This window comes from Carlito syrichta, unplaced genomic scaffold (genome assembly GCF_000164805.1).
Source record: "Carlito syrichta isolate Samal-C Ts95f unplaced genomic scaffold, Tarsius_syrichta-2.0.1 Scaffold308240, whole genome shotgun sequence".
Taxonomy (NCBI): Eukaryota; Metazoa; Chordata; class Mammalia; order Primates; family Tarsiidae; genus Carlito; species Carlito syrichta.
In genome coordinates this window covers 286,241-303,574 of record NW_007252336.1, presented here as the reverse complement: position 1 = coordinate 303,574, position 17,334 = coordinate 286,241, and the positions used below count along the sequence as shown (strand labels likewise).

Here is a 17,334-nt window from a genome sequence, read left to right as displayed (position 1 = left end):
TCGCCGTCTGGGGTCGAACCCCTGGCGCAAGTGTCCCCTCGGTACCTTCACGCGTGTCGGGCACCCACTCGTGGGCTAGTGGCGCTCTCGTGACTCGGTTTCCATTCGTGGAGGCGTGTTGCGGTCGTTTGTTTCTTCCTTAATCGCGGCGCACGTGGTCGGGTCTCGGTCCTCCCCCCCTTGACTGACGCAGACATCGGGTAGCATAGACCGTCCTGAGCGACGCGCCGTGGGGACAGCGCCGATGGGGTTGAGCCGTTTTCTCCTGGGTCCTTGCCCCGCTCCACCGCGCTTCGTGCTGGGCAGACCCTTGCTTGGCGTGTGGATTTATTTTATTATTTATTTAAATTTTTTATTTTAAAGACGTGGGTTTTATGTTTTTTGTTTGTTTGTTTGTTTTTTGAGTTGTAGTCTCACTCCGTCGCCCAGCCTGGTGTGCAGTGGCCGCTCCCGGCCACCGCAGCCTCGACCTGCTGGGCTCTGGCGATCCTTCCGCCTCAGCCTTCCAAGTACCCGGAATTACGGGCGCGCGCTTCCACGCCCGGCTCATTTTTGATTTATTGTAGAGATGAGGTCTCGTCAAGTTGCCCAGGCGGTCTCGAACCCGCGGGTTCAGGCAATACACTCACCTCAGCCTCCCAAGGCGCGGGATTACAGACTGAGCCACCGAGCCCGGCAGTTTTTTGCTTTGTAATGAGGGAAGGAAAAATGACATTCAGGGTTCTAACTTCGTGGGACCGGGCGGGGGTCCTGCAGTTGGGACCCTCGTTCTGACTTGCAAACCTGGAGGAGTGCCTGGGGTTGGAAGCCTGCAGCGGTGTTGGTGGGAACCGAGAGAGGAGGGATGCTTCGGCCTGAAAAGCCTGGGACTGGGAGGGGATGCAGACGCCCGCTCGAGAAGAAATCGTGAAGGGGACGGGTAAGGCGGGCGCAGGAAGTTCTCGCTAGGTTCCAGAATTCTCGCGTGTAGGGTCGTGGAGGCGCAAAAGAGGGACATTTGGAACTGTGGGGACCTTTCGATTTTCCAGAACGTCAGGCTGTGTTTGAGGTCATTTGCTTGCCTGAAGCCAGGGAGCCGCATCTTTTTTAAATGCAGGACACTTGATAATGCAGTGATTTGGTCTTGGAACCTGAACATCTGTGATCAGATCGCTTCATTTTTCTAGCCTTGTTTTCTCATCTGTAAATAGTAACAGTATTTACATGTGCATCTTAATCTGTATGTAAATATATTTAAAAGCACTTTTTTTTTAGTTGCTGTGAAGTTGTAAGGTGCTGTGTTCATGTGTTTACAAAGTGACCTCTTTTAGGTAGGTTCTTGTGGTTGGATAGGAAGGAGAGTCTAACTATGTACTGGGCAGAAATAAGGCTACTTAGGGAAGTCCAAAAGTGTAAGGACTCGGTAGCCTTTTAGGGAAAAAGTAGCAGCTCAGAATAAATTGATAATAGACTGAAGGGGAGAGAGAGGGAATAAAAAAAGAACTGGATAGATTTTTTTTTTAAGGGTTAATCGATCTAGTAGGTATGGTAACAGGAATTTAGTTTTTTAGCCCTTTACACTTGAATGTCCCCACTGCGGGGACGTCATAAATCTAGCAAACCACTCAGGTGTTCCCTCTCAGGGGACATAAAGAGCTTGCTGATATTATACAGCTCAAACTTTTGCCAGTGCAAATTTTTCAAAAATGTTTGTTTCCCTGACGTTTCCCATTCAAATTGCATGAAAAAGCAAATAAAGTGATGGAATCTATGCTGAGATATGGTCGATCAGTTGAGAAGTGGTTTTCAGGAGTTAGGAGTGCGTCCTTTCTGCAATGCATGCCGGTGACTGTTTCACACATTACCACACGTTAGAAAAATATAAGGTAAAATTTTAATTTTTTTTGTTATAAATAAGTTCCTCAATGTCCAGAATTCCATTGTAAGTTAAATATTGCTACAATAAAATAATTGAGTCCAGTGCTATAATATTTAACATGAAGTGATTTGTTTTTCACTACTTCATAAAAAAGTGTGGTCGAGTCACTGATAGGTGATCATGGGATGTCTCTGGGTGCAAAAGGTTAGAAGTCTTTCGGAATAATTTTAGACTTAATGGAAGAGTTACAAAGACAGCACAGCGTTCCCATACATCCCACACTCTGTTTCCCCTTGTATTAACATTTTACATAATCAGGGTACAATGATCGGAACTAAGAGAGTGACATTGCTACAGTGCTGTCAGTCACAGGCTTTCTTCACATTTTGCCAGAACTTTCACTGGTGTCCTTATTCTGTTTAGGGATCCAGTCTGGATACCACAATGCATTTAGTTATTCTTTCTCCTTAATCTCCATTCTGTGACTGTTCCTCAGTCTTTGTCTTTCATGACTGTGACACTTTTGGGGAAAGTGCTGGTCTGTTACTGTGTGGAATATCTTGCAATTTTAGTTTTTTCTGACGTTTTCTCTTGATGAGATCGATGCTATGTGTTATTGAGAAGAATACCACAGGGTGAAGTGCCTTCTCAGCACCTCCTGTCTGAGAGTATGTGATATTCACATGACTTGTTATTGGTGATAACTGTGGTTATATGGTTAAGGTGATAGCTACCAAGTGTCTCCACTGTGAAGTAACTAATTTCCCTTTTGAAATTAATACATATTTTGGACCAAGTGTTCTGAGGCTCATTTTTGGGGGATGAAGAAGAAGAGTTCCATGGAGTTGGGGCCCTGTAGTTAATAGCACTGGCAGCTGGGTAAAGATACATTAAAACCTGGCGACCCAAGTGTTTGGATGAAGTAGTCTCACAGTTGCAAGGCAGCGCCTTCCAAGCCTGGGGGTTAGAATGGCTAGGGTGGATCCTCCAAAGACAGTTGCTCTTTGCCTAAGAGTAGGGCTGGAGAGGATGCTAATAATTTGGAGGCAGAAAAACCTGACCAGGGCAGGTGCAGCACTGGAGAGTGACATACCTCAGCCTTCCATGCCTTTTTTCTATCCATGTATTTGTCAAAACATCAAATTTATGATTATGTAAATACTAAGTGCTACTAGTTATGGCATGGACTATATGCTTTTGTTGTTTGTTGGTTAGAGGTGATGGTAAATTTGGCACATGTTATCAGAATGTTCCTAGCTTAATGCTCATGTTGACATCAAGCTAATTGAGAGTCACTTGATTGTGGACTTCTGATTTAATATGCTGTGTAGAGTTTGGTCTCTGGGATTCCCTCACGCACTTCTAAAATTAATGATGGACTTGAATAGATTCTGAATTTGTTTTACATCAGTTAGCAAAGTTGGGTGTGGGTACCACTGGGGACAAGAAAGGGATCAAGAATGCCCCATATCAGGAAGAGGTTCTTTAATCCCTTCATATGACCATGGAAAGCTGGCAAATAGTAGGGAAACCTCAGCTGGCAGTTTCTGTTCAAAGACCAGTTGGCGGAAGGTGAAAGGAAAGTATTTCATCTTAAGCTTAAAAATGCAAATGCATGTTTACATAGTCAATAGTGAATATATGTAATTTCTTACCATAAGAGAAAAAGTGTAAGTCCAGGAAGAGTTGTTGGGACTCTGTTAAGGAAGAATGTTCTGTAAGTGGTTTGTAAAATATCCATTGTACTTTCACTCCCATATCTTTTAGAGGCAACTATTAGTGAAATTGGGGCTGGCAGACCAGAGGTCTTAGCTGTGGCATTTTACAAGTTCTGACTGTGCTCATTTTGGAAGAACCGATTCAAGTCATACTTTCCATTTTGTCTTCTGTGCCTACCACTTGTATTCTGTGAAATCAGAATAAGCATTGAAGATGAAATAGGTCGAATGTGTTGGTGCGGAAATGAAACAAAGTGCAGAAACCAGTGTGCTCTTGGGGGCTACTTTGAAGAGTGTGATTTATGTCCACTGCCTTCTTGCCTGGTTTCTATTGTTTTCCCTAAGTAGCTGTTTTGTGTCTATTGAGGGATGTTTTATAAGTGTTAGTTTTGTTCCTGGAAAAAAGCAAAAAGGCATAAACATTTTGCAGATAGTTGTGATCACTGACTCCTGCCAGACAGTGTGCTAGGCATTGTGGGACAAAAAAGTAAATAGTAAATGGATTTTACTTTCATAGTTTTCAGTGTTTAGTAGAATACACAGTTGTCATATCATATGAAAGAGTGTTTGTTAAATGCTGTGGGATTACAGAGATGAAGTTGAAAGCCACATAGGATGGTTACGCTGAGTCTTGAGTAAGTCAGTTACCATGCCGAAGAAGGAACTTTCTAGAAAGAGGGAGTAACATGCAGAGGCATTGAGTTAATAAACTCTATTTCCAGAAACTGCAGTGATGGAATTTGGAATTTATTTTCTTGGTTGTAAGATTAGAAGAGTTTATTAAAGCTAAAGAAGCAGCAAGAGACAGGATATTCTGCTAAGAATTTTAGGTTTTTATTTTGAATAATTGAAAGATTTTAAGCAGCAGTGAAAAATTATTCTCATTATATTCTAAGAGGATTAGCAGCAATATAGAGGAATAATTGGAGAAGAAATTGAAGACAAGAGAACTGTTAGGAGGTGAATGTAGTAATCCCAAATATGTGTATGCTTGAACCAAGACAGAGACGTCAGAGCAAAGTGTATAGGTTTATGAGTTCCTTTTTTTAAAATTAATTTTTAATTTTTTGAGTTGGAGTCTCACTCTGTCACCCAGACTGGAGTGCAGTGGCACACTCCCGGCCACCACAGCCTTGACCTGCTGGGCTCCGGCGATCCTTCCGCCTCAGCCTTCCAAGTAGCTGGAACTACAGGCATGCGCTACCATGCCCTACTAAATGAGTTCCCTTTTTAAAGGTCAGATAGGACTTGACTTGGTGGCTGTTGCAGGATTCGTGAGCAGGAAGAAAGCAGAATGGATAACTCCCAGATTTTGGCTCATGATAGCAATTACCGGAACTGGTACACAGGAGGAACGGGGAAATGAGTTCAGCTTGGTGTGCTTTGTGCTAACAGTCCTTGTGGGCCAGTTAAGTGAAGATGTTCTGAGATGTGCACTGGTCTGATCCTCAGAAGAGAGATGGAAGTAGGGATTTGGAATTCATTATCTGTGGCTGGTGGTTGAAGGTGGATGCAAGTGACCGGATCAGGTATAGTATGGGGGAGGGTAGTCAAAGAGAGAACAGTAGTGAAAGGGCTAAGAGGATGAAGGTGATGCTAGAATGCTGAGCTGTTCTGTTTTTCTTATCTGTGTTGAGTTGTTCCTAGCCACCTCTGCAAAGGAACATACTTTTTTCCTTCTTATGTTTAATTCTTTAGACATGTGTGATAGTCCAGATATCATAATACAACTTTTTTTGGTTTTATTTCCTGGTATTTGTTTGAGAGGAGGAAATGCTTCACATTGCATGTGCCATCCATTGGTAACTCACATGGGATGTCTTTTTCTTATTTATGAGTTTGAACCACATCATCAGATGCAAATGTATAATTAAGTGGCATGTCACCTATATTTAATGTTTTTTAAACTTAGTGTAATTAGGATCAGATGGGTATTTTGCTGGTTTTTATAACTGCACACTTCTCTTACCTAATTTTGGGGGCCTCATTTTGTTGCTTTTGAACATCCTGACTTACAGCTAGTATTTTAGCTTGTGGGAGGTAAAAGAATGAATTACTTCTCTGTATAGTAAACGGTTGTGTTTGGTTGGGATACATCCACCAAGTTCTGAGTGGGTCGCTTGGATACATGTTACCCAGTGTAGCTTTTTTTTGTGTTGGTTTACTGAATGATGATGTTTCTATATCGGGCTTTACCTTTTAACACATTTTAGCCATATTGTAGTGCTTATCTAATGGTTTAAAAAGGGATACTAGAGAAGATAGGAAACAGTATATTCTTGTAACATAAAATGTTTTCTCTCTTTTTTTCCTCATGTCTGAAGCATTTGAATTTTTAGTGAAGCTTTTAAGATATTGTTATTATTCAGGAATATTTAATTTTTATTGGTGTCATGAGATGTGTTATAACAATGCTTATATGATATAGTAAGAGTGTTTAAAAATCATAATTTGAATTGCATATATTATTGGCTTTATTTAGACATTACTAGAAGAGAGAGGCTTATTTCTTTTTTTTTGAGTTGAAGTCTCACTCTGTTGCCCAGACTGAAGTGCGGTGGCATGCTCCCGGCCACCGCAGCCTTGACCTGCTGAACTCCAGCGATCCTTCTGCCTCAGCCTTCCAAGTAGCTGGGATTACAGGCACGTGCTACCATGCCCAGCTAGTTTTTGATTTATTGTAGAAACGAGGTCTTGCCAAGTAGCCCAGGCGGGTCTCGAACCTGCGGGCTCAGGCAATCCACTCACCTCGGCCTCCCAAAGTGCTGGGATTATAGGCTGAGCCACCAAGCCCGCGAGGCATATTTCTTTTATTTAAATGATTCAAAATTTACAAACTTAAAATAATGATGATACATGATGATGTTAATATGCTAGTTGTGGCCATGATTCTGAACACATCTGTATGTGTTTATAAGGGTGTGTGCAGAAAACATGCAGTCTTGAAACTTTGAAGTTTTTGTACAGAATTTAAGGAGATAAGAAATTCTATATGCATAATACTAATTTTACTTGTTTTACTATTTTATGAAATGTAGTGTGTGGTTGCTTAACAATTAGACCTATCTGAGGCTTTAAATAGAAAGCAGTAGAGTTGACTGAGAGCTTCTGATTACTTTGCTAAATAAACTCTTTTTTTCAGTTGAAGCACTTCTGCTTCCCTTTCTCCCTCCCTTCCTCCCTTTCTCCCTTCCTCCTGTCATGCTGCCCAGACTGGTCTTGAACTTCTGGGCTCAAGCAGTCCTTCCACCTTAATCTCCCTAGTACCTGGTTTGACTTTTTTTCTTAAATAAAAGTAATATATGCATATGGTTAAAAGATTAGTGTAGGAGGGCTTCTGATAAAAAGCAATGTATTTTTTCCTGTTTTTTGATTATCTCCTGTTCCATGGACATGTTTGTTTGTTTTGGTCTCTTTTGTGTTTGGGTGTCTTGTGAATTTTGGTTATTGTCCATATTTAAGAATAAAGCAATAGGAAACCGATAGAGAACTCTGCCGAAAGGTAGGCTTGTTGACTGGAAAGTTCTTGTGGGGCTGGAGTTTCGATGTGCCTCACTGGCTGTGTTCCCATGCCTGATTCCTGCCCTTGTGATTGGACTCGGTGGGTCCTGGCTTTCCAGCCTTCTCCTCTGCAGCATCCTCAGTTCTGAGCCACAGCCTCCGGTCTGCCCTGCCTGGGGAGTTACTCTCTTCTGCTTCTCTGCAGTGTTGGGCACTCTTGAAGTTGCTTGGCTTCTGGTGCTCCAGCTTACTCTACCGTCATCGCAGATCACTCCTTTTAAATATTCCCTTAAAACCAGTGCAGCGGGGTTTTGGAAGGAAGCTGAAATAAGAAATACGCACTCTCTCCAGTCTGCTGTCTCTACCGGGAAATCCTCGGCTTTTCCATTTTAAAGATGAAGAAACTAGGACCTGTAGGAGTAAAATGACTTGTTTGGTGTTACATAACCAAATTGGACAAAAATCTTGTGTTCTTCCCTCCTGAAAGTCTAGTTAAGATTTAACATTAGCGTTTCCAGGAAACGATTAAACTTTTCTCCTATAAAATGATTACAGGTTTTTTCTTTGAGTCTTGCTTGTTTGCCTGCTACAACTTATTGTTTGTTTGATTCTTCATTTTTTCATATTTTTCTTGAGGGAAAGGGAAGCTTCTTTTTATCTCCTATACTTCTAGCATAATGTTTTATAAACAAATATTTAAATCTCATTTAAGTAATAATTTATTTTTATGTGTATTAGCCTGAGGTGATGATTGCATTACATTTCTATTTTGAAGATTTTTTTCCAGTAATGAGATGAACATGGAGATTGCTGGGATATCAACTGCTGAACTTTCATACTAATCAGGCTTTATTTGTTTTCTGTGTAATTTTTTGAAAGGTTTCTTTAGGCCTCAGGTGTCTCAATAGGAAAAGTAATATTTTGCTCCTGAAGTTATGGATGAACCTAAACAAGTTTTCTTTTACATCTAAAATATGATTATATTATTATTATTTTTTGAGATAGAGTCTCACTCTTGTCATCCAGGCTGGAGTGCAGTGACACACTCATGGCCACCACAACCTCGACCTGCTGGCTCGGATGATACTTCTGCCTCAGCCTAGATATGATTATATTATGAGAGGAATTAAACTGTTGAATCAAATGGCTTAATCCATGTTACACTTTTCAGTAGTACCACTGATGTTTTTTTCTAATCTTTTCTGTTAGTTTTAGGGTTATGTGTTCATATAGCAATAGAATGGGTAATAAAAATACATTATATTTTATTTGTCTATGAAATATGTAATATTTAACATAAAATTAACAACTAAACTTAAAAATAGTTAAGATTTAAAGGCAAATGAAATATGTTTGGGATTAACATAAAAAGAGCTTATTTATCTTGATAGGAAAAAACTTATTGTTTTAGTAAAAGAATGGGCGAAAGTGACTGATGAGTCATTCCATGATTTATGTACAAGAATATTAATTGCTGTGCTGCATGTATACAGTAAAAGTGAGAAACGTTAGGTGATACAGGTGTCTGGTGATAGACACATAATTTCATCTGATGGATGAGTTAGTGAAATTATGGAAAATTATGGGAAGTTCAATTATGTCACATAACCCATCTGATGGATGGGTTAGCATGCAGCTACTAGAAGTGGTGTTTCAGAAGAATTAATGACATGGAAAACTCATGATATAATTAAATATAAACTATTTATCTTTGGGTGATAAGATTAAGGATGATTGTAATTTTCTTCTTTGTATCTCAGATTTTCTAGATTCTCTGCCGAGTCATGTGTTACTTAGTAATTATGAGAAAGTCAGTAAATGTTATTTTTAGAATGCAGTTGGATATGCTCAGTATTTTTATTTTTTTTTAGCCAGTCTTGTTTTACAAAGGACTAGGCAGACACATTCAATGAGTCAAATACTAGCACTACATAAATTTATTTTCTTATTTTGGCCTTTACATTTTGTAGGTTAAACTTGGACTTTTTCATGTTTCATAAATGTTAATGTCAGCTTTATATTTTGATTGATTTCTTGCTGAGTTTTGCAAATTAAATGAAAAATTCGAATCATGTGTAGACTCAAAATTAAACTTTATTTGGACAGTCTCTTTATCTGTTAGAGAAAATATTTAGAACCATTAAGGCTCTAAACTCAGACAAGAAGTAAATCATCCTAGTTACCTGTCTGATATAATTAGGTTCTCTCTCTAGTGTGGTATTACATGTTTATAAGCAGCATGAAGAATCTTCTCATGTTTAATTTCTTAGTGATCATATTTAAGTATTCTGTGATCCTCCAATAACTTAATTTGATAAAAAGTAAGTTGATATTTGAGAACTTTATTCTATTGTACTTTAATTTTTTATCTTTTCCTAAGTATTGTGGAGGGTTTTATAAAGGCTGACCGAGAGCAGGATTGGGAGGGAGACAGGTTGACTGCTGGTTTGTCTGACTGGTCCAGCAGGGAGGATAGAAGATAGTAAGCAGGCTCCCTGTGGCTTAGAGACCAGCAGGCACAGGAGAGGGTTTCTGGGTAGGCGTGTGCCACCCTGCTTGTGACTGTAAGGTCTGATAATTGACCATGTGGTCTGGAACTAGACTTTACCAACATACTCAGACGATTGGATTCTTGGTGTCAGACACACATTAATCTAGATAATACTGAAATGTAGACCCGCAGGCTGCTGGGGGAGTGGGGTTGGTGAGGAGGCTCTCCCTTCCAGGAGTCAGAGTCAGAGTTTGCTTCCACGGACCTTTTTCCAGATGGGTCTCCAAATCCAGCATTATTCAGATTTTAGAAAGCTAATAAGTATGTAGGGAGTTTAAAGAATCACCCCAGGGGGCCTAGGGAGGTTCTCTGTAATCAAACACATTAATGTATCTGGAAAAGCAGCTTGACTATGCCCGTTAAGTGGGGTAAATGAAAAATCTCAGGTCCATGTAGGTTGGGATTTGCTGCCAGACTCATTCTGAAGGAGCTTTTGTCTCTAAGAACTTCTTTGACTAAAGCTGCAAATAAAGGATTGTGGCCCTCTGTTAGGCTTTCCAGTAAGCCAAATTGGTGTTTAGAACGTTGACTGGTAAACATGGGATTAAAATCCTGTGAGGTAGCAGGCGGGAGGTGCTGCATCAGCCTCTCTGTCTGCAGTCAGAGGGGGCCCTTTGTGGTCATTGTTGCAGGTCCTGCAGCTCATTGCTTTTTCCTGAACAAAGGTGAGCACACATCAGCAAGTTTGCTCTCAACCCTTCACTTATTTCTAAGTTGACCAGTTTCTTTCTATTGAGGCATTGTTGTTGTTGTTGTTGTTGTTATATTATTATTATTATTATTATATGTGCTAGTGGATTAAGCTACTTAATGTCATCTTCTGGGCCTGAAATACTTAGGAGTCTTCCCATTGTGTGTAAATTTGATTAGCTTAATCCCAAGAGAAGAGTATGTTTGCCTTATTTACAAGTTTTTGCTCTTCTGTCAGCCAAAATAATTATAACCCGAAGCTTTTCTAAAGTAAATTTCATTGTTTCTAAGCTCTAAGACACTAAGGTATGTATGCTTTGTTTGAATAGATTTAAAAATAAAATACTTCATTGTAAACATACCAATGTAAACATACCAAAAAAAACCCCAAAGCAGACACAAAACCAGGATGTGTCATACTCTGTTGAAACAGGCAAGGTTTCTGGGCTTAGATGCAGTGACTCTGCGATGATGAAGAGATTTAGGTTGTTTTAAAACTACCCCACTTAAACACATTTGTAAGTTTGGCACATGTATAGCTGTCTCCCTTTCCCCCTTTTAAAGCTAAAAATGGCGGCAGATAGCACAGAAACACATACACAAAACTCACAGCCGCCACTGTGGCGACTGATGCTGGCTGCTGCATGGGTGGGTCTGGCTTCAGCATGGCCTGGGCCTTGAGCTGTGGGCTGCTCGCTTGGCTAGGGACAGCCTTGAGAGTTTGTCATGTATGCTGTTCATTCCTTTTATAACTTATGGGCACAGACAATTGATAACTCAGGGTTTCTGGCCAGTAACAGTCATTAACACCACTTGGAAGGACAAATGCCGTGAATGTCGTTCAATGCCTTTATAAGGCTGAAGGAGGTGCACGGAGTGAGCAGAATTTCCCAACCTTATTAAATTATGTTTGGAATTGGTCCAACCTTGACAGAGTGTTAGGGTGCTGTGCCACCCCTGCCTGCTTAATGCAGATACTTGAAATTTCCTGAGTACTTCTGGCAACTGCGATATGATCATATTCTAATTTTGTAATTAGATCTAATGAGGGCAGAGACACCTCCTCAGAGAAGTATACTGTGGTGCTTTCCCTGCTCTGGAATTCACATGGAAACAGTTGTTCACTTTTTGTTCTTCCTCAACCCTTCTCTCTCCCTCCTCATTCTTTCCGGGCAACTCTGGCCGTCCCCTGGCACCGTTAGCTGGTCCTGAGCGGCACCATCCTTGCATTCCTCTTCAGCTTCGCCCTGTCTCATTCAGGTTACCCACATCACACCTGGCATTCCGGTGTCTGGGGCAGATGCCAGCCTGTGGCTCCTGTTGGTAAGATGCAGCTCTGAGCAGAACAAGCAGCAGCCAGTAGTGGCTTTTCAGGGCATTAGGGTCATTCTTTCTGTCTCTCTTGGCTGGTGCTAAGTGCTTCATTTCCAGATCGTTCGCATTCAGGTTTCCTTTTCGCAGATATTGTCTTCTACTTATCAGGGCATTTCTTTAAAAACTGCGTGACTGATGGGCTCTCTGGATTGTTCTTTCCTGTACTTCTGGCTTACTTGCACGAAGACGGCAGCATGGGTATCTCTGCCACTCTCAACTAGTGTATTTAGTTTCACCTGCTACATTTGTGAAGCTGTTGGAACAAATACTAATAATTAGAGTGTTTGAAGCTTGATGCTCTTATAACTAACCATACTAATTTTATACTATGAGTGTGTTTCTGAAAAGTTGTTTTATAAATTGATTTTTTGAGATGCAACTATGTTTTAAGTATGCTGGCAAACTTACTAATTAAGAGTTCTTTTGTGAATCCCTTTGTAAAGTGTGTAATCAGCCCATAATTTGTTGCTTTGTGTATACCTGTACTTGTATGCATCACACTTGTTTTAAATAGAGTATGTCTACACATATTGATGTGTTTTTCTGAAAAGAAGAAAATTCAATTTCTGTTTGATGTGAGGATCGCATTCAGATTTAGCATTTAGCTTGCCAAAAAATTATTGTAACTCCATTCTTTTCAACTAAATGCTATCAAAATATGCCCTGTATCCTAAATTAAGGGGGTGGCAAGAGTTTGTATACTAAGATTCAACTACAGTATATGTTTAGACTGTATCTTCTTAAATAGTTTCAGGACTAGTATGAAGTTATACAGAGTTTAAAAAGTAGTAGTTTTATCTTTTCACTTTTGAAAACATGACTGGAATCTGAAATCCTAATTATTTGTTTTTCTTTAAAATTTTTGTTTCATCTTAGTCTGTAGTTATACAGGTGGATGTGTATGGTGCTTTTGAATATAACATGTTGGCTTACAATTTACTGTAGTTTGATTATACCCAGCAATTCATTGCTCTGCTTAATACTTGGAAGATAGAAATGATAACTTATCCTCCTCTTAGTTTAAATACATAAATGTTGTTAGCCAGAATTAGCTATAAACAGTTATTTGATTCTTAATATAGCATACATATGGTAGATTTATAATTTAAAAAATAACAAGCCGGACTCGGTGGCTCAGCCTGTAATCCCGCGCCTTTGGGAGGCTGAGGTGAGTGGATTGCCTGAGCCCGTGGGTTCGAGACCCGCCTGGGCAACGAGACCTCATCTCTACAATAAATAAAAAAAAATCAGCCGGGCGTGGTAGCGCACGCCTGTAGTTCTGGCTACTTGGAAGGCTGAGGCGAAAGGATCGCCGGAGCCCAGCGGATCGAGGCTGCGGTGGCCAGAAGCGGCCACTGCACTCCAGTCTGGGCAACAGAGTGAGACTCCAACTCAGGGGAAAAAAAAAACCAAAAAACCAAAATGTGATTGTCATTGTGTAATATTTAACTGCATCATGGGTTAAATATAGGGTTTTTTTGCTTTTGTGTGTGTGTGTGTGTGTGTGTGTGTGTGTGTGTGTGTGTGTGTTTCCTCTGCAGGGCTGTCTGGGAGCCTCACTACTATTGATTACATTGTTTCTCTGGGGAGGTATATAAAAATTAAAGCTGAGAGCCCTGGGAAGTTGTCCATGTCTCTCACACCCTCTGAATAGCCTTCTAGATTGGCAGTCAAAAGAGAAGCGCTCTCGTGATCTAACTTGTGTTCTATTGAATCCCATGGTAAAGAAATCCTTTCCTTGACAAGTGGAGAAGTTTGTGGGGAAGAAGTTGTGGGTTCTCCAAAAGAATGTCCTGGGATCTATGAGAAACACTTCTAGTATAGATCAGGCTGACCATGTTTGTCCATGACCTTAACAAGTTGAGATTCAAGATAGTGCAGAGGACATTATGAAGTTTGAAACTAGAAAGGAGCCAGTGGATTAGGAAGAGGCTTCAGGGTTCAGTTCAAGGTAGTACATGGAAAAATTGTTCAAAACATAGGCCTTGAAGTGTGTGAGGATCTTTACACCAAGCCATGGAGGACTAGACAGAAGCAGTCCAACTGAGTTCAGTTGCTTACTCAGTCACTCAGCACCTGCTGTTTTTGGGGGGACATACACAGGGTTTTTAAGGAGTTCATGAGTCTGCCATCCATCAGTATGTGACAGAGTGAGACCTGTTGTGCCTCATCAGTGCTGGAGAATGTTGGTCTTTTGGCAGTGGGACAGATGATGGTGTGGAGCATGAATAGTATAAGAGCAGAAGCTCCGCTTTCCCTCAGTCATTGGATTTATGATTAGGCAGTTCTCTCTCCAGCATGTCCCTGTCCCTTGCTGTTCCTTGGTGTGGCTCTGTTCTCCTGGATTTTGAAGGTCTTTTAATCCTTGAGTTTCTTATAAAAATTTATTTATCCCTATGGGGGATCCATTTTAAATGTATTATCAGCTAACATTTTTGATGATTATCAGACATTGTTTAACATCTAACTGCAGATGGTGTGATCTTGGGTAACCTTATCAATTGTTTCAAGCCTTAGTTTTCTTACCTGTAAAATGGGCATACCAACTGTACCCTCCTTGAGATTAAGGATTAAATAAAATAGCATATGCATAGTAGGTGCCACTGCCTTGCCCACGGTAAGTGCTCGACAAATACTAGCTATTGTAGCTGTAGTGTGAGGAAGGAAGAAAGTCGATAGGAAGGAGGCAGAAGTTCCAGGTGAAAGTTCTGAGGGTGCTGTAAACAAATGTTATAATTTCGTTATCCTTAATTCTTCTCTTATTTTCTGATTCCATTTAGTTGCCACATCCTGTTGATTCTCTTGTATAGCATCAGAACTCTGAACTGTTCTCTTTAACCCAGTTGTCTTCACCTCTGGATATTGGTCATGACTTCGTAAATAGTCTTGCCTTTTGTCTATCTTAACTGTCATCTGCTTAACTTTCATCATTTTTCCCTCGACTTCTCTGAATCTGAAATTCAAAGCCGTGCAAAATCTGGCCTGAATGTATTTTGCCTGTCTCATGCCTCAGTGTTTTTATCATAAATCTTTTGTTCTGGTCACTCACCTGAGTGTTGCTCTCTGAAAGGGCCTGTGAGTTGTTTTGATGCTCGCTGTTCCTTTGTCCTAAACGTTTCCCTGCCAAACTCTAAAATGTCTTTCAAAACAGCCCCAGTACTATGCTGTCAGCTCTTTCTTGATTAATTCTTACAGTGAAAAGCAAATCTCTATGTCTTTGCTTCCCCAAATGTTATTTGTATTTCCGTGTTGGTATTTAATGTTTTCTACATTGTATTATAGTTACTTATGTACCCCTTTCTGCCACTAGCAGGTGGTCAGTTCCTTGAGGACAAAAATAATGTTTTACTTGTCTTTGCATCCTTTAAAGTTACTAGGACTGTATTTTGTTTGTAATAGGTGCTCGGTAAATCGTTTTTCCCTCAAAAGAAAAACGAGTGACTTTTTTCCAAGGAAAACTCTACATGTTAATGTCCACAGCTGGATAAAATTTAACATGTCAAAAGTGCAAACTGTAGTCTTTATAAAACTTAATAGTTTAAATAAAGAGTTAACTTCTTAAATTGTATTTATAAATATATGAGGATTCACTTTTATATTTTACAGGCGGAAGTTTTATTGTAAGTACTTTAATTCATGTCTTTGTCTAGATATACTCTCAAGTCACTGGGCATGTGACTGTGTGTATAGTTGGTTCCGTTTTTATGTATTTTTGTGCTGTGTGGCTATTGATATGGCTTTGGTGTTCGTAAAACTAGTATCAGGCATCTGTGGTTCCTAATTGTTCAGCTTAATATTCCTCCTTCTTTTTACATATAATATAGCATTTTACGTGTCTAAAGCGGGGGAGAAGAAACGAGAGAGCATTTAGAGAACTTAAGATCATGAACTGGACAAGACCCAGAAGCCATAACTGTGTGGGTCTTGGAAACAAGTGAAATGGCACAACTTGCCCAGGTTTCCTTAAGCTGTATGAGAGACTCTCTTCCTTTGGGAAGCAGAGAGAAACTGGGAGCACCTGCATGTCAGTTTAGCTAAATTCTTCCAAGAATATTTGCTTTGTTTACAAACTGGATTCATCTTTTCCAAGGTTGGAGAACAGTAGGGTAAAGGAATACTGTAGTCAGCACGGCAATTTTTTTGTATACATGCAATTCCAGAAATTCCCACACGATGGCAGAAGAGACTTAGATCTGGAAAGACTTGACTAGGTGAAATTCAGAAAATTGTATTTCAGTTTTGTCTGAAATAGTATTTGTCTTTTCATACTCTCAATTTGTCATTTTCATGTTTGTATTGTCTGATATGGATTTGTTGCCACTTAAAATATTTAAAATAAACTGTGCTTGGTGGCTCAGCCTGTAATCCCGCATTTTGGGAGGGTGAGGTGAGTGGATTACTTGAGCCCACGGGTTCGAGACCCGCCTGGGCAACTTGGCGAGACCTCATCTCCACAATAAATCAAAAAAATCAGCCAGGCGTGGTAGCGTGTGCCTCAAGTTCCAGCTACTTGGAAGGCTGAGGCGGAAGGATCGCCGAAGCCCAGCAGGTTGAGGCTGCGTTGGCCGGAAATGGCCACTGCACTCCAGTCTGGGCAACTGAGTGAGACTCGAACTCAAAAAAAAAAAAAAATTTTTAATGTATTCACTTGTTTTAAAATGGAATTTTAAAAAACCTTTCATTTTGGTAGGTTTCATGTGTATTCCCGAGTAGTGTCTTAAGTAATTGTTTTGGTAAATGTCTTTTTTCTTAGTAAGTGGGTTTAGGGAAAATTGAGGGCAGTTAAGTACTATTTGTAGAAGGATGTGTGAAACCCATAAGAACTTTTTATCTGACTTTATTCTGGAATTTCTGGAGTGTGTTCCCGTACGTTCTCTTGAGCTAACATGACTGGATTTGTAATGGCCTCTTCCCTTCCTTTCTCCATTACTGTCAGGTCTTGAATTGTATGGCTTAAGAGACTAACTCATTCAGCATTTGTTAAACGCCTCAGTGTGTCAGATTCCCGATGGCTTGTGGTGGTTAAAAAACCTCAAAAGACAGAATCTTTGTTTTCTGTAGTTCCCAATCTTGGAATGCAAGTAGATATCACATACTGGCCCGTTTTTGAGTTAATGTTTATGGTTCTCATTAAAACAAAACATATTTTTATAAAAATTTTAAGAAATGTGGAGCTTTAAACATAGATAGCGAGCAGATTGATTGTAAAGTTGTGAAATTATGCATTATATGAATGATAACCTGAAAAAGATAAAAGTAGAGGTTTGGAAATTCTATGAAAACTTAAATAGACCAAGCTTTTTCCCTTGCTTTTTGAAACCAAATGGTAGATGATCTAGTTAAGCAAGAGAGGGAGATAACATAGGACTTTTTTATTTGGAGCCAGCAATATCCTGGCTTTTTTTTGATGTGCTGAAGTTTTATCTTATCTACTATTAGTTTGATTGTATAATTTGTTGTCAAAAATGGGACACTTTTAAGGAGTGAAAGAAGCAGTAAAATAAAATCATAAACACACATTTGAAATGCGTGTTTATTAACTTAGAAATTGGGCTTATCAGCCGGGCTCGGTGGATCAGCCTCTAATCCCATGCCTTTGGGAGGCTGAGGTGAGTGGATTGCCTGAGCCCGCGGGTTCGAGA

At 40.0% G+C, this 17,334-nt stretch overlaps 1 protein-coding gene across 1 annotated transcript in view; it reads left to right on the top strand.

Moving 5' to 3' along the window:
- Positions 1 to 17,334, top strand: part of SDHAF3 (succinate dehydrogenase complex assembly factor 3) — a 54,710-nt gene that overhangs the window by 251 nt on the left and 37,125 nt on the right. The gene's annotated exons all lie outside the window — the stretch shown is intronic.